Source organism: Symsagittifera roscoffensis, chromosome 7 (assembly GCF_963678635.1).
Source record: "Symsagittifera roscoffensis chromosome 7, txSymRosc1.1, whole genome shotgun sequence".
Taxonomy (NCBI): Eukaryota; Metazoa; Xenacoelomorpha; order Acoela; family Convolutidae; genus Symsagittifera; species Symsagittifera roscoffensis.
In genome coordinates, this window is record NC_087068.1 from 45,864,858 (window position 1) to 45,883,317 (window position 18,460).

General features: G+C 36.2%; 1 protein-coding gene across 1 annotated transcript in view; it reads right to left on the reverse strand.

Annotated features, from left to right (window-relative positions):
- Nucleotides 1-8,361, reverse strand: part of LOC134851724 (fizzy-related protein homolog) — a 213,096-nt gene extending 204,735 nt beyond the window's left edge. Inside the window, exon 1 of the mRNA XM_063867944.1 lies at nt 8,351-8,361. The gene's annotated coding sequence lies outside the window, so the exon portion shown is untranslated. The remainder of the gene's footprint in view (nt 1-8,350) is intronic.
- Nucleotides 8,362-18,460: the final 10,099 nt, after the last annotated feature.

The window sequence follows — 18,460 nt, forward strand, 5'->3', positions numbered from 1 at the left end:
AGGGTTGTTTTTGCGAAAAATGTGAGGGTAGATTTTGAGAAAATTCAGATTTTACCGGAAAACAACTTCAATTTCATAAATAAGGTAAAAAACTGAACTCCGGCCGGGACTCGAACCCCAAATATTTGAGCGCAACGGCAACCATGTTACCTCCAGGCCAAGTGGGAACGCAAGAGGAAGTTAATAAGGTTCAATAAATATGCAAAGTGAAAATTCGTAAAAGTGGTTTACGAGAAAAGGTCTAGTTCCCGATTACAAAACATTTGCTTTTGCAAATGTAATAACATTTTCCTTCGAATCGATCACTAACCTCAATGTTAGCGGCAGAGTAGACATTGAGCACAAAAAAGTTCTCAAAAAACGATCACAATCTCAAAAACGTGTCTTTTAAGTTCGTAACAGTTTTCCTACAACGGGACGATTCACACTGGGAGTTCTTTTGAATGATCCCATAGTCGCAAGGTACTTAAATGGGGAACAATTTCATAACCAGCTGTTTTGATTGAACTCTAAATCTCAGATTTAGCAGGGTTGTTTTTGCCAAAAATGTGAGGGTAGATTTTGAGAAAATTCAATGATACAAAAAACGGTCGGAAAATGAAAAATTTTTACTATTCCGAGGGCGTTATGTAGAAAAACATTGTGAATGACCGCCAATGCAGGGGACCTTCCTACTACATCGTATCTCCATTGAACCCACAATCTCAAAATTGGGAGGTTAGTTTTCGATAAGAGTAAAAAATTCTAAAAACAACTCCTAAGGGGGCCATAACTTTCTTTGTCAAAAAATTGGGCGTAGTCGCATATGCAGTGCAGATTCTCACTAACCGGTAAAAATTCTGAGTGAAAATAGTTTCTTAAGCGTCTAAAAAAAATGATAAACCCAATCTCATACAATTTCAAATTACCTGTTTTTATCGAACAAAAATTCTAGGCAAAGATGCCAAGCAGGAAATTGGAATTTTATATTATCAATGGAATAAAACTTACGTAGCGGAAACAAAGACGACAATATTTGAGAAGACACCAGTTCAGTCAAAAAAATGGCCAGAAATTCCTCTTAAAGTACAAAAAAACAACACTTGCACCACTAGTGACACTTGTTTGCAGCACAACAACAATCTGTGATAGGTCAACTAAACCAACAAAAACTCCAGCAGACAAACAAATGTTCGAAAATTCAAATTTTACCGGAAAACGACTTCAATTTGATAAATAATTAAAAAACTAAAACTCCAGCTCGGACTCGAACCTTAAACATTTGAGCGCAACGACAACCACGTTACCTCCAGGCCAAGTGGGAACGCACCAGGAAGTTAATAAAGTTCAATAAATATGCAAAAAGAAAATCCGTGAAAGTGGTTTACGAGAAAAGGTCTAGTTACCGATTACAAGGCTTTTGCTTTCGCAAATAAAATAAAATTTTCCTTCGATCTGATCACTAACCTCAAACTTAGCGGCAGAGTAGACTGAGCACAAAAAAGTTCCCAAAAAACGATCACAATCTCAAAAACGTCTTTCAAGTTCGTAACATTTTTCCTACAACAGGACGATTCACACAGGGAGTTCTTTTGAATGAGCCCAAAGTCGCAAGGTACTTAAATGGAGAACAATTTCATAACCAGCTGTTTTGATTGAACTCTAAATCTCAGATTTAGCAGGGTTGTTTTTGCGAAAAACGTGAGGGTAGATTTTGAGAAAATTCAATGATACAAAAAACGGTCGGAAAATGAAAATTTTTACTATTCCGAGGGCGTTATGTAGAAAAACATTGTGAAAGACCGCCAATGCAGGGGACCTTCCTACTACATCGTATCTCCATTGAACCCACAATCTCAAAATTGGGAGGTTAGTTTTCGATAAGAGTAAAAAATTCTAAAAACAACTCCTAAGGGGGCCATAACTTTCTTTGTCAAAAAATTGGGCGTAGTCGCATATGCAGTGCAGATTCTCACTAACCGGTAAAAATTCTGAGTGAAAATAGTTTCTTAAGCGTCTAAAAAAAATGATAAACCCAATCTCATACAATTTCAAATTACCTGTTTTTATCGAACAAAAATTCTAGGCAAAGATGCCAAGCAGGAAATTGGAATTTTATATTATCAATGGAATAAAACTTACGTAGCGGAAACAAAGACGACAATATTTGAGAAGACACCAGTTCAGTCAAAAAAATGGCCAGAAATTCCTCTTAAAGTACAAAAAAACAACACTTGCACCACTAGTGACACTTGTTTGCAGCACAACAACAATCTGTGATAGGTCAACTAAACCAACAAAAACTCCAGCAGACAAACAAATGTTCGAAAATTCAAATTTTACCGGAAAACGACTTCAATTTGATAAATAATTAAAAAACTAAAACTCCAGCTCGGACTCGAACCTTAAACATTTGAGCGCAACGACAACCACGTTACCTCCAGGCCAAGTGGGAACGCACCAGGAAGTTAATAAAGTTCAATAAATATGCAAAAAGAAAATCCGTGAAAGTGGTTTACGAGAAAAGGTCTAGTTACCGATTACAAGGCTTTTGCTTTCGCAAATAAAATAAAATTTTCCTTCGATCTGATCACTAACCTCAAACTTAGCGGCAGAGTAGACTGAGCACAAAAAAGTTCCCAAAAAACGATCACAATCTCAAAAACGTCTTTCAAGTTCGTAACATTTTTCCTACAACAGGACGATTCACACAGGGAGTTCTTTTGAATGAGCCCAAAGTCGCAAGGTACTTAAATGGAGAACAATTTCATAACCAGCTGTTTTGATTGAACTCTAAATCTCAGATTTAGCAGGGTTGTTTTTGCGAAAAACGTGAGGGTAGATTTTGAGAAAATTCAATGATACAAAAAACGGTCGGAAAATGAAAATTTTTACTATTCCGAGGGCGTTATGTAGAAAAACATTGTGAAAGACCGCCAATGCAGGGGACCTTCCTACTACATCGTATCTCCATTGAACCCACAATCTCAAAATTGGGAGGTTAGTTTTCGATAAGAGTAAAAAATTCTAATAACAACTCCTAAGGGGGCCATAACTTTGTTTGTCAAAAAATTGGGCGTAGTCGCATATGCAGTGCAGATTCTCACTAACCGGTAAAAATTCTGAGTGAAAATAGTTTCTTAAGCGTCTAAAAAAAAGATGAACTCAATCTCATACAATTTCAAATTACCTGTTTTTATCGAACAAAAATTCTAGGCAAAGATGCCAAGCAGGAAATTGGAATTTTATATTATCAATGGAATAAAACTTACGCAGCGAAAACAAAGACGACAATATTTGAGCAGACACCAGTTCAGCCAAAAAAATGGCCAGAAATTCCTCTTAGAGTTCAAAAAAAACAACACTTGCATCACTAGTGACACTTGTTTGCAGCACAACAACAATCTGTGATAGGTCAACAAAAACTCCAGCAGACAAACAAATGTTCGAAAATTCAAATTTTACCGGAAAACAACTTCAATTTGATAAATAATGAAAAAATTAAAACTCCAGCTCGGACTCGAACCTTAAACATTTGAGCGCAACGACAACCACGTTACCTCCAGGCCAAGTGGGAACGCACCAGGAAGTTAATAAAGTTCAATAAATATGCAAAAAGAAAATTCGTGAAAGTGCTTTCGCAAATAAAATAAAATTTTCCTTCGATTTGATCACTAACCTCAAACTTAGCGGCAGAGTAGACTGAGCACAAAAAAGTTCCCAAAAAACGATCACAATCTCAAAAACGTGTCTTTCAAGTTCGTAACATTTTTCCTACAACAGGACGATTCACACAGGGAGTTCTTTTGAATGAGCCCAAAGTCGCAAGGTACTTAAATGGGGAACAATTTCATAACCAGCTGTTTTGATTGAACTCTAAATCTCAGATTTAGCAGGGTTGTTTTTGCGAAAAAATTGCAAAAAGCGTGTAAGTTTCAAGAACTGGACTTTTCCGAAAACAGTTATCTGAGAAAACAAAGTAGTCCACAATTCCGAGAAAAAAGTCTCGCAACGTGTTCCTTTGTCTATACCCTCAATCTCAAAATTTGCTCAGTAGTTTTTGAGAAAAATCAAAAAACTTTCAAAAAAAGGTCTAACGTTGAAAATTTCAACTTTTGCGATGTCAATTGCTTTATCGAAACTGCAGTGTGTTTTTTTACGCAAAAAAAAATACCACAGTTGAGTTTTTTTGATAAAACACTTATTCTAAAAACTTGCAACATTTTAAAAAAAAGTTTATTCAATTAAAATTTTTTACTGCCTGAAACAAACTCCTCCTTAATATTTATTATTAAAAAAAAAATTGAGCGTGCCTTGAATTTACCATTCCTGTTAAGTGAAACATTCTATAAACAAAGTTGTTCACGGGGAAAAGTCTAGTACCCGGTTGCAAAACCTTTGCTGATTGCCAGAATAACCATGAAAAATTCTGAGTTAAGGATTTTCGAAATCCCCCATCGGAATCTCTTTTTGTTTGTAAAACTCAATACTGGGTGACTTAGCCGAGAGAATATAAGGCAAAACCATCTAAGCCGGTTAAGCCCTCAAGTGGAAAAAAAAGGAAATTATACAAAATCAGGGCTGGTAAATTCGCAAATTGCTGGTAAAAAAATCAAAATTACCCTTTTTACTGATGACGCTTAACGAATTGCTCACAAGGGAAAAAAAGAACTGCTAAAAATGCATGTTTCTTTTGAATTCCAAGGCGTTCAATAGAGGAGTTTTTCTTCCTTCTAAGAAAGGGAATTAACTAAACTTAAAAGAAATCAAAAGTCAAACTGCTAAAAAAATCAAATTCGAGCGTGATCAAACTTCAAGATCTTTCTTAAGGCAATGACAAGCCTATTTCAACATATGAGCTAGGATAATTGCTTAATAGAAAAAGAGAGTAGGTAAAAACGAACAGATTGAAACTGGGCCGAAAGCAAGAACCCGAAATATTGCTCGAAATTATTCAAAAAACAAGAACCTGAAATTATTCAAAAAACTTTTTACTGCCTGAAACAATCTCCTCCATATTAATACTTAATGATGAGAGTTTTATTTAATATGCAAAAAAATTGAGCGTGTCTTGAAATTACCATTCCTGTTAAATGAAACATTCTATAAGCAAAGTTGTTCACGGGGAAAAAGTCTAGTACCAGGTTGCAATACATTTGCAGATTGCCAGAATAACCATGAAAAATTCCGAGTTGATTATTTTCGAAATCCCGCATCGGAATCTCTTTTTGTTTGTCAAACTCAATACTGGGTGACTTAGCCGAGAGATCATAAGGCAAAACCATCTAAGCCGATTAAGCCCTCAAAATGGAAAAAAAAGGAAATTATACAAAATCAGGGTTGGTAAATTCGCAAATTACAGGTAAAATTCGTTTTACTGATGACGCTTAACGAATTGCTCACAAGGGAAAAAAAGAACTGCTAAAAATGCATGTTTCTTTTGAATTCCAAGGCGTTCAATAGAGGAGTTTTTCTTCCTTCTAAGAAAGGGAATTAACTAAACTTAAAAGAAATCAAAAGTCAAACTGCTAAAAAAATCAAATTCGAGCGTGATCAAACTTCAAGATCTTTCTTAAGGCAATGACAAGCCTATTTCAACATATGAGCTAGGATAATTGCTTAATAGAAAAAGAGAGTAGGTAAAAACGAACAGATTGAAACTGGGCCGAAAGCAAGAACCCGAAATATTGCTCGAAATTATTCAAAAAACAAGAACCTGAAATTATTCAAAAAACTTTTTACTGCCTGAAACAATCTCCTCCATATTAATACTTAATGATGAGAGTTTTATTTAATATGCAAAAAAATTGAGCGTGTCTTGAAATTACCATTCCTGTTAAATGAAACATTCTATAAGCAAAGTTGTTCACGGGGAAAAAGTCTAGTACCAGGTTGCAATACATTTGCAGATTGCCAGAATAACCATGAAAAATTCCGAGTTGATTATTTTCGAAATCCCGCATCGGAATCTCTTTTTGTTTGTCAAACTCAATACTGGGTGACTTAGCCGAGAGATCATAAGGCAAAACCATCTAAGCCGATTAAGCCCTCAAAATGGAAAAAAAAGGAAATTATACAAAATCAGGGTTGGTAAATTCGCAAATTACAGGTAAAAAATCAAAATTACACGTTCTACTGATGACGCTTAACGAATTGCTAACAAAGGAAAAAAAGAGCTGCTAAAATTGCATCTTTCGTTTGAATTCCATGGCGTTCGATAGTGGAGGTTTTTTCCTTTTAAGAAAAGGAAAGAACTTAACTTGAAAGAAACCAAAAGTCAAACTGCTAAAAAAATCAAATTCGAGCGTGATCAAACTTCAAGATCTTTCTTAAGGCAATGAAAAACCTATTTCAGCATATGAGCTAGGATTATTGCTTGTCATTGGCAATTTTTGAAATCGCGAAAAACACCGTAGAATATGAGTATCAAAAATTGATAGAAAGCCAACAGACAAAATCAACTCCAAATTGAGCTTAAAAATCATAGCTTTCAAACACGTGCAAAAAAGGTGGACAACACGCTCAGTGAATGCTTGCACTCAATTACAATCAAGAAACTTGACTGTGAACAAAAACACTTGGTAATTAGAATAACACGGAGAGGCTAAAATGCAACCTCGTAAACACAGGAGCGAGAAAGCGGCAAAAACTTTAGGATGCAAAAAAAAGAAGTTCGCAAGCAATAATTTGGAATATACTGAATTAAAGGTAGTCATATAAACTTTGCATGAAATTAAATAGAATGTTTCAAGAAAAACTGCGTATAAATTATGCATGTCGAAATTCTGGCAAAATATATCGAGTTGGAAATTTTCTAAAATGGGAATTAAATTATTCTGCTGTTGTAAGAAACAGAAGCTATTTTAAATTCAAAAACTTAGCAAAGCATCAACTGTGTCAAATTATTACTAGTCAAACGTCACCGAACATGCAATCAAATGGCTGTTAAGGTGCCACCAAAAATGGCACCAATATTTACGACACGGTATAATAGTGCCAAACAGCTTTATATTTCTAATGCAGCCTATTGATTCAAAAATGCCACCAAAAGTATCAATTTTATTTTCGGATTAGGTTGAAAAAAGTTGCATCAGACTATAGCACTATGCTACGCTCGTGTAAACACATAACAAGACTGCTTGTCTCAGGGCAAAGCTCAGAGAGTTCCGGCTGCCCTTCAAGCGCTTTCAGGCTGATATCAAAGTTTAACGTTCAAATTTGAGTCATAATGAAACAAAAAGTACCAATTAGCTTGCCCGCAATCAATTTGGAACAATTTTGCACAGCAGGATAAATCACAATGCGTAAATAATTAACGCTAAACTTTCAGCATCAAAGTACGAAATGAGCCGTTCAGATAGATTCGTTTCACCTTGCAGACAGTCGCGCTAACAGAGTGATGCGCGTGCACGTATAGGTCTCGGAAAAAGAGCTAAAAATGGTCTGAATGAAAAAACCACCCAAGCAAATACATTCAGCACTTTCTTCGAAAGTCGCAACAAATAAGCATAGTTTCCGTGTACAACGGTGGTTTGTACTAAGCGCATATAGATTCCATAAATATTCCACAAAGTAGTAGAAACTGTGAATATAACTTACTCATAAAAGTGTTAGCCGGGAAACTCTGGTTGCAAAAGCGACACGCCATAAATTTTTTGGCACAGAACTTCTGGTGATCGCCATGGTTGCCAATTTTGATGTTACTTCCACATTCATTGGGACATGGAATTGACAAGTCATTAATGATGCGCTTTATAGGCCCCGAAACTGGTGATAATGAGAAACGTGTGTTTCGACAACGAGGACATGAATTTCCAAGAGACGGAGCACACTCTTTGCCGCATACAAGATGCTCACAACACGCGATCAACTTAGCGTCTAATGGTTAACTCAGGCAAATCATACATTCTAACTCTTTTAATGCATCCGCGTCCATATTTATTGGTCCTTCGCTTTACAAATAATCTGAAAATGATAAAATTAAGTCAAAAGGACTTCAAATAACATATATAAAAAAGCCTTCTGCTTTATGTTATCAGAGGTGAAAAGGACCTCAACTAACAAATAAGTTGAGATTTTCGAAGGCCGTTAAAGGTGGCTCAATAGAAAAAGAGAATAAGTAAAATCGTCTAAAAATAACTTTAAAAAAACTGATTTCACAATAACTGATTTTGTCGAAAAAAAAATTTTCCCTCAAAACTACACGCCAAATAAGTTACATAATAAACACACCAGATAAAATAACTGATAATTTAAAAAATGAACCGATTGAAACTGGGCCGAAAGCAAGAACCCGAAATATTGCAACATTTAAAAAAAAGTTTATTCAATAAAAACTTTTTACTGCCTGAAACAAACTCCTCCTTATTAATATTTAATAAGCAAAAAGATTAGCGTGTCTTGAATTTACCATTCCTGTTGAATGAAACATTCTATACCAATCCTGTTAAATGAAACATTCTATAAACAAAGTTGTTCACGGGGAAAAAGTCTAGTACCCGGTTGCAATACCTTTGCTGATTCCCAGTAAAATTCCGAGTTAATGATTTTCGAAATCCCCCATTGGACTCTCTTTTTGTTTGTAAAACTCAATACTGGGTGACTTAACCGAGAGATTATAAGGCAAAACCATCTAAGCCGATTAAGCCCTCAAAATGGAAAAAAAAGGAAATTATACAAAATCAGGGTTGGTAAATTCGCAAATTACAGTTAAAAAATCAAAATAACACATTTTACTGATGACGCTTAACGAATTGCTAACAAAGGAAAAAAGAACTGCTAAAAATGCATGTGTCGTTTAAATTCCATGGCGTTCGATAGTGGAGTTTTTTTCTTTTCAAGAAAGGGAATGAACTAAACTTGAAAGAAATCAAAAGTCAAACTGCTAAAAAAAATCAAATTTGAGGGTGATCAAATTTCAAGATCTTTCTTAAGGCAATGAAAAGCCTATTTCAACATATGAGCTAGGATAATTCCTTGTCAATGGCAATTTTTGAAATAGCGAAAAACACCGTAGAGTATGAGTTTCAATAATTGATAGAAAGCCAACAGACAAAATCAACTCCAAATGGAGCTTAAAAACCATAGATTTCAAACACGTGCAAAAAAGGTGGACAACACGCTCAGTAAGTTTTTGCACTCAATTACAATTAAGAAACTTGACGGTGAACAAAAACACTTGGTAATTAAAATGTCACACAGAGGCTAAGATTCAACCTCGTAAAACAGGAGCGAGAAAGCGACAAAAACTTTAGGATGCAAAAAAACAAGTTCGCAAGCAATAATTTTGAATATACTGAACTAAAGGCAGCCACAGTAACTTTGCATGTAATAAAATAATGTTTTAAGAAAAACGGCGTATAAATTATGCATTTCGAAATTCTGGCAAAATGAATCGAGTTGGAAATTTTCTGAAATGGGAATAAAATTATTCTGCTGTTGTAAGAAACAGAAGCTTTTTTAAATTCAAAAAACTTAGCAAAGCATCAACTGTGTCAAAATATTACTAGTCAAACGTCACCGAACACGCAATCAAATGGCTGTTAAGGTGCCACCAAAAGTGGCACCAATATTTACAACACCGTATAATAGTGCCAAACGGCTTTATATTGCTAATGCAGCCTATTGATTCAAAAATGCCACAAAAAGTATCAATTTTATTTGCGGATTAGGTTGAAAAAAGTTGCATCATACTATCACACTATGCTACGCTCGTGTAAACACATAACAAGACTGCTTGTATCAGGGCAAAGCTCAGAATGTTCCGGCTGCCCTTCAAGTGCTTTCAGGCTGATATCAAAGTTTAACGTTCAAATTTGAGTCATAATGAAACAAATAGTACCAATTAGCTTGCCTACAATCAATTTGGAACAATTTTGCACAGCAGGATAAATCACAACGCGTAAAAAATTCACGCTAAACTTTTAGCATCAAAGTACGAAACGAGCCGTACAGATGGACTCGTTTCACCTTGCACAGACAGTCGCGCTAACAGAGTGATGCGCGTGCACGTATAGGTCTCGGAAAATTAGCTAAAAATGGTCTGAATGAAAAAACCACCCAAGCAAATACATTCAGCACTTTCTTCAAAAGTCGGAACAAAAAGCATAGTTTCAGTTTATAATATAGCTACTATTGCAAGTAAATTCGCTCGACCCCATTTGTTTACATGCGGTAACTGAGTTTGCATAAAAAAACACCCGCTCCATTAAATCCTCCACACCTTCGGTGGTTTGTACTAAGCGCATATTGATTCCATAAATATTCCACAAAGTAGTAGAAACTGTGAATATAACTTACTCATAAATGTGTTAGCCGGGAAACTTTGGTTGCAAAAGCGACACGCCATAAACTTTTTGGCACAGAACTTCTGGTGATCGCCATGGTTGCCAATTTTGATGTTACTTCCACATTCATTGGGACATGGAATTGACAAGTCATTAATGATGCGCTTTATAGGCCCCGAAACTGGTGATAATGAGAAACGTGTGTTTCGACAATGAGGACATGAATTTCCAAGAGACGGAGCACACTCGTTGCCGCATACAAGATGCTCACAACAGGAGATCAATTTAGCGTCTAATGGGTAACTCAGGCAAATCATACATTCTAACTCTTTTAATCCATCTGCATCCATATTTATTGGTCCTTCGCTTAACCAATAATCTGAAAATGATGCAATTAAGTCAAAAGGACTTCAAATAACATATATAAAATAGCCTTCTGCTTTATGTTATCAGAGGTGAAAAGGACCTCAACTAACATATAATATTCAGATAGTTATAATAACGCAGTAACACACCTCAAAAACAAGATCAAAACAGACTTGCCACAACAAAAATGTTTTTGGTAACATTAAACTAAAATTTAACTCGCTAAAATTTATCCGATCATTTCGAGATTTTGATTGAAAGGACTGGCTTCACGCCTCTTTTCGATGTTGGCATTCTCGTTAGAGCCGGTGTACCTTTGATAGCTCCTGCGCTACCGGCAGTCAACTTGCTTGATTTCATAACTGGAGTCGCTGCCACCGCGCTCTGATCTATAACTCTAGGGGTCGCTTTTGGTCCGACAGAAGCCGGTTTGAATACCAACGTTGGCTTTACAGCATTTTTCGGAGTACACATGACTTGAGAGCCTTTGCTTATTGGGTTCTGCTTCGGAGTCAAGGTTCTCAGCGTATTGCCTTTTGTTTCGAAGACAGAAGAGGAGCCAATACTTGACCCATTCCCGTTCTCTGACTTTTCAAAAGGATGCTTAGGCGTATTAAATTTGAGAACATCTTTCGAGATTTCTCTATCGGGAGTTTTATCTTTCACGAAGTTTTTCCTTTCTTTCGATGCTTTCACTGCCCTTCCTACTGCATCATTGGAACATAACTTTCGCATATTTTTCCCTACGTTAGAAGTGAAGTCGTTCCTATCCGCAAACGCTGACTTGTCAGATCTCCGACCTTTCACATCTGATATTGGAGGAAGAATATCTTCCTTGCTAATGGCTTTTTCAATTTTCTCGCTTTTTAGTATCTGGCTTTTTCCGGGAGTTTTCTCTTTGCTAAGTTTGGTCAGGGTAACATCCTTTTGAATTTCATCATTTAGCCCGGCAATTGAATTTGAGCTCTCCTTTTCGGGGGTCTTTGTTTTGCCTGCAAGAGTTTTTGATTTTGAAGAGGTATCCTTCTCAACATGCACGTAATCTTTATTGGTCTCGGAAACTAAAGAAGCATTCGAGGCTACCTTTGCATGGGGAACCAATTGGTGGAAATCTTTACGATTTGCAAACACGGATCGTCGTTTTTGAACTCCGGAAATTAAAACCGGGACAATATTTCCTTTGCTAGTACCGGTCGACCGTGCCATCTCTTCGTCAGAAACCTTTGTTCTTTCAATAGGAGTTTTTGATTTCGAGACCCCTTTCTGATTGTTCGCAGATTCAGCATTCATTGCGCTAATTGATCCTGAAGCATTCTTGGCATGTGGAACCAATTCAAAGAAATCTTTTCGATTCGCAAAGAGCGGTCTTCGTTTTTGAGCTTCAGTGTTGGCCACATTTTTTTCTTTAGTTGAAGGGAGCGATGGTGATTTTCCTAACGAACTATTTGACTTAAATGAATCTATAGCAACTTCCGCGGTTCCTATGTCAGCTCCCCGAATTTTGGTCACTTTATCAGAACATATTTTGGACTTAGGACATATTTCAGCAAAATCTTTCCTCGCAGCAAATACAGAGCGGGTTTTGTACATAGCAGACCTTGGTGTACCAATTTTTGGCTCATTCGAGGTAACAATGTTCATCCGATTCATAGATTGCACCAACGGACTCGCGGTGGATCTTTTTTTGATCATAGGAGTATTTGGTTTTTGAGGACGAGGTGTAAGCGCCTTATCACTTGACTGTTCTGTAGTCTTCATAGGAGTTGCAGGACCACTTAAGCCCCACATTGCTAAATAAAATTAAAACAAATAAAAAACGAAAAAAAAATGTCGCACATTGGTTTTAATTTCTACCGAGGTTCTAAGAGGCCTAACCAAAATTGAAAATGAGAGAGCAAGATTTTCTTGATATACCTAACTTCATGTGAACCCTGATTTGAAGAAAAAAAATTTCGTTGAAATAAAGTACCATAATGGAACACTGTGCAAAAGCAATACGGTCGAATTTTTTCGGATGTTTGTTATTTTCAATCCCTTACTATTCAGATGACATGAAAAGTTAATTTAACTAATTACTTTTATCGTTTTCTTATGCAATCATTAGGTAAAAGTTTTTATTGTCGGTTGTTTTCTTTACGTTCGAATAGATTTCCGAGTATAAAAGAGAACATGATTGAGACAAGGAGAGCCATCTGCTGTTCAAAAAAAAGAAAATGTTGCGATCACATTTATTGATGGAATGAATTTTGAATCTTAGATTTTTGTTCCGACAATTGAAGATGGGTGAAAACTTTCTCTTTGGGTGCTCGGAAAATGAAGGAGGTCATGCGGTCTATAAGGATTTCGGCCTAAAAACGCTAGGTAAAGAGCACCGCTCCAAGCAAATTCATACAAACAAGGGCCCTCAGTCCCGTGCGCCCCGTAAATGGAGGGAGTGCTATGAATCTCATGGTTTCAACTAATAATATGACTATTACTAAAATGGACACTAGAAGGAAATGTCTTGAGATTTGCTAAAATCTAACGAGAAGATGTTGGTGTGCTACCTACAAGAAACTCGTTTCAAAGAAAGCTGCACAAGAAAATTTGGAGATAGCGACCAAAAATTTAAATTGCTCTGGCAAAGAAACTAAGAAGGAACAAATGGTGACGCAATAGTCATCAAAAGTCGACTTAATGAAAGTGTACTGGAAATTGTTAAGAGGATGTACTGGAAGTTGTTAGAGTAAATGAACGTGTTATGCGCCAAAAAAAATTAAAATAGGGCATACAGTGCTTAATGTTTGTGCTTTCGCACCACAAACTGGTAGGGAGGATTCGGAAATTGATGATATTTAGAACACGCTAGAAGATACTATGGTATATCTCTGCCTGACCAAGAATATACTTTCCTGTGAGGAGACTTGGTTGAACATACTGGAGAGTGGCGTAAAGAATTTGACTCACAATATTGGCCCATTCTGCTTTGGGACTCAAAAATCAGGTCTGAGACTTCTCAATATCTGCCCATACAAACCTAGCTGTCCCAAATTTTTATACAAAAACGCTGCGATTATAATTATAATAGGTTTCAGAGTAGAGAACATTGCACCAAGTTGATCTTATTCCAACACGATCGTCGCATAGAAGCTTTGTCAAAAGTTTAAAGGCTATCGGGGACGAAGAATGCGTCACCCAACACAGATTTGCCACCATAAGTCTACCATTTACCACCATAAGTAGAAAAAACCAGAATAAAATCGTGAAAATTTGAAAGAGATAACCAAATCACATACAAAGATGCAATAAAGAAGCAACTAATCAATAATCAAATACTGGAGAACTGGGAAAATTCTAAATAAACTCTTCGCGAAAAACGTATATGGCGAACTACCAGAAAACCAGCTGGAAAAAGAGGAACATGGAACACAGAGAAGGCAAAGGAGTTATGAAGAAAAAAAAACTGTTCAAAAAGTCACAGAGTTCTGAAAAAGAAGACCGGGTGATATATCGGAGACAATACATTCGTGAAACAGCTAGTTGCTGAAGCTAAAAAAAACAAAGCCAGAAATGGTTTCAAGTTCTTTGAAAAACGGAGAAACGACTAAAAGAATTCTGCATCGGCAAGCAAAAAAAATGGTGGGGGCCAAACTCATTGAACGTGAAGGAAAACTTCTGACTTGAGACCAAGGTATTCTCTCGCAGTGGCAAAGCTACTTCTCATATCTCTGAAACGGAAAATATCCACTTAGTGGCTGATACATTGGAGAAATCTATTATCCCGGAAGTGGCACTGACACTGAGAAATGAAAAATAAGAAAAGCCCAGGACCAACAGGCCGAACTTTAGGCATAATAAAATTTGCCGGGGAAAGTGGACTTGCTGGAAAGTCCTTAAGAAGTCTGAGGAGACTCTGGTCTAATCACCTCAGATTGAAGCCACAGGGAAACTTGCATTTACCAAAAGAAAAGGAGATCTGTAAGAATAAGATTCTACAGAGGCATCCCATTACTGGAAAATGCATTAAAAGTTTTCAAAAAAAATCATACAACATCTTAGAAAGTTGATAAAAATGGACGATATACAGTTCGGCTTTATGAGATGTGGATCAACTACCGATGCCGTTTTTCTTATTAGACAATTGAAGGAACTATTCGCAGAACGAAAAATTATCTGTATCTTATGTTTTTGATCTCGAAAAACCTTCAACCGTGTTCCCTGGCAACTGATCTCAAGAACTCTGAGATTTCTCAAAAATCTGGTCGACTAAAAAGTCTGTACACCAAGTCAAAAATCAGAATTCGCAGGCCCCAAGAAATGAAAAAGGCTAGGAGAAACTGTCGTTCCACGGTATCAAAATGCCAACACAATATTAATTGTTTGTCCCAGATGCAAAATTCCATCTCAGGTTTGACCACAACGTAATAGTAGTTTTTTTTGTCCAAGCTGTAAGAATCTGCCTCTACTCCTGAAAAAAAATTGACTTGATTACAACGTTCTGCTGTAATGCTCTGAAACCAGGACGCAGACTACGGTGTTATCCAGCTCTCTCAAGAGTGGTGATATGAAAGTTATGTGTAACAGGAGTCACTTATGAAGACAGTTACCAACGAAGCAGTAATTTAAATAACAGTCTTGTTCATCTGGACAAACTTGAAAAGCGTTCACAGCTACGATGCTTTGGCCATGTTGACCAAAGAGAAAAAGACCATACGCAAAAAAAAACAATAGATGAAGTTTCAGCACCAAGGAAACGACCAGCAGGAAAACCTGAAAAACTGGATCAGTTGTGATAAGCGAAACCTCAAATTTTCAAGCCTCAAACGCACAGAATGCCTTGATTGAAGTACTATTCAGAAAGCCCTCAACTGAAAGCTGGAACTTGTCAAGCTATCCAGATATACAATTCCTTACGCACATTCAGAATATCCAAACCCGGCACAGTTAACGCATTAGCAGTAGTTAGTTTTCCATGCAAAACAGGTATCACAAACAGTCATCGGAGGGGTTCAAACGATATATCATACATATAGCCAAAACCAAGCTTCCAGTCGCAAGGCAAGCGCGGCATTGCAAGCTATCAGATCGAAAATTAGGCGGAAAAAAACAAATCGAAAAAAAAAACGAAAAATAAAGATATTTACAGAAAATTACAACCACCACTAAGAAAAAGTCTTCCGAAATTAACCGAGCGGTTCCTAGCCCGACTAAAAGAAGAAAGAAAAACAAAATCATTTTTCTGCTAAAATTCTCTCTTCATTTTATGAAGCAAAGTGTTGCGGCTATCTAGGCGAAAATCTACTTGCAGCTTGCTTTTACGAAATGCTTACTAAAACAGTCATCAATCCGACTGTTGTGCGCTGATCTAATTCTTAACAACTCGGAAAAATTTCCCATAATTTACACCGCTCTTTATTTCTATGAAATTAATTCCAAATCAGCAAAACCGTCTGCCCCTTTGAAACCAAAAAGCGAAGCAGAGTTTCACAACAGTTTTAAACCAGCTATTGAACTACAGCTGTTAGACGTGCAAATTGGGTAGAAATGGAGATGACCAACTTTCAGTCATCCTGTGAACAAAGTTATTTACCGGAAAAAAAAGTCTTGTACCCGAATGCAATACCCTTGCTCATCGCAAGTTGAAAAAAATTGACCTTATTAAAAAAAAGTAGTGTACAGTCTTGGAAATCAAGATAGATTAGATGAATTCAACTCAAAACGATACTTAACGAACAAGACACAAAATGATCTTTGTATCGTTGGGAAAAATCAAAATGCTTATTATATTGCTCGAAAAACCTATTTTCCGACTTTGGGGCAGTTCAGGTTTTTGTAATAATACGGTCAAATCATCACGCCAAAATTTAAAAAAGCAGTTAATGACAAAAAACAATCGGAGAACTAAATAAACAAAATGCGCAAAAATTCATGATCTCAAATACTTGCACCAAAATCATAGCAATTAAAACAAGGACAGCCGAATAATGCGCAAGTAGCACAGAATGTTCCGACCATTGTCTTTTCAAAACATTGTCGTTTTTTTCTTCCACGTAGTGTGATAAAAATGATCTGAACTAAGGCATATTCCAAACTAAAAAAAATAGTCCGATTGGAAAACAGCTTCTGTAGAACAATGAGAAAAACAAAAAAAGTTTTAAATCAAATTTTTTTTTTTCAATTTTGTTTGCAGAAAGATTGAATTTTGAAGTTTTGGAGTCCCAAATTGTCGCTAAAAAATTAGCATGCCGGAAATTTGAAAACTAAATTGGCAACGGAACAAAACTCACGAAGAGGATAAAAAGCCGGCAATCTTTGAGCAGACAAGTTGAATAGAAAAAAAAACAATTTCATAAAAAATCTTTTGTTTCAAGTCCCACTTGACTAAAATGAACAACTATTGCACATTCAACCATAAACGATTTTGCCTAGAGCACAAGAAAAAATCAGTGATACGACAAATAAGTCTTTGAGCAGACGCCTCCTGTGCCGAAAACAAATTGAATTTAAAACAATTGCACCTCCCTGAACCTACAAAGAACAACACTTGCATTGAAGTTGCTGACAGGACAAACAATACTTGTGATGTGGCAACTAACACAAAATTTCAGCAAAATAACGGTCAATTTTTACCGAAATATTTTTTTCAATTGCATATTCAATACTAATATTTACTTCTTTTGAAGAGAAACTTTTGTTGTAAAAATAAAATTATTGAAATTCAGACTTGGTAAAATGACAAGTTACAATTTTTCAGAGTTAAAAAACAAAACCAACATAAAATCCATGCTTTACAAAGAAGCAGAAAAAATCAATACCAAATCAAACAGATTTCATCCAAAAAAAAACGGGAAATAAACCGACGGAAACTAGGCCGAAAACCACGAATCTGAAAAAATCAACATTTTTCAAGAAAATTATTTGAACACAACTTAATACCGAAATGGAATAAACATATTAACTACCTCAATAAAGGTAGCTTCATTTAAATTTTCAAGAAATTGAGCTTGTCTGAAATTGAGCAGTTCTGAAGTTTACCATTCCTACACATTTGACCATTGTTCCCAAAGTTATTTACGGGGAGAAAAACTTGTACCCGATTGCAATAGCCTTGCTTATCGCAAGGGTAGTAAGCTTTTCTAAGCCTGCTGAGCCTCCCTTTATTAGATTGAAATTAAACCAACAATCAAAAAAATTTCAAACTGGTTTTACTCGACATTGAGAAACTTTGTTCAGAATTTTTATATGTTCCAATCACGACTGAAAGGGGTCAAATATGATATATCAACCGACCCATTCCGATGATTATTTGCGGTACCTGATTTTGCGCGGAAAACAAAAAAACGAAAAAACTGAAACACATACAAATACAGTTCCTCTACATTCTTCATATGGTCGAAAAATAACCAGTCTCTCAAATAATAAGTAAAAAGTTTCGAATAAGCAACCATTGTGGAACTAACTCAAAAAGCCGGAAAAAATCTTTATGTCATTTCGAGCATAATGCCATCAAAAATTAAAAGCGCATACTATACTCTAGTTTAACCGTATATTCATGAGTCCAGTTACAGCTGGTTAAAATAGTGATAGAAGAAATTCAATGATTGTATTAGAAACATCTATAAACCGATTTACTAACGCTTGCGAATCGCAAGCGTAAGTATTCAACTTTTTCCCCTCAAGAAAATAATTATGGATCCTAATTACTGCTATCTCTATTGAAAGTTGTTCTATTAAATCAGGTTACCATCGGATTCCAATACAACGTTCCTAAGATCATAGTGGCAACCAAGCAAAAACAAACCGAAAGGATCTGCAACATTATCGACTGTCATCGACTCGTCGCTCGACTG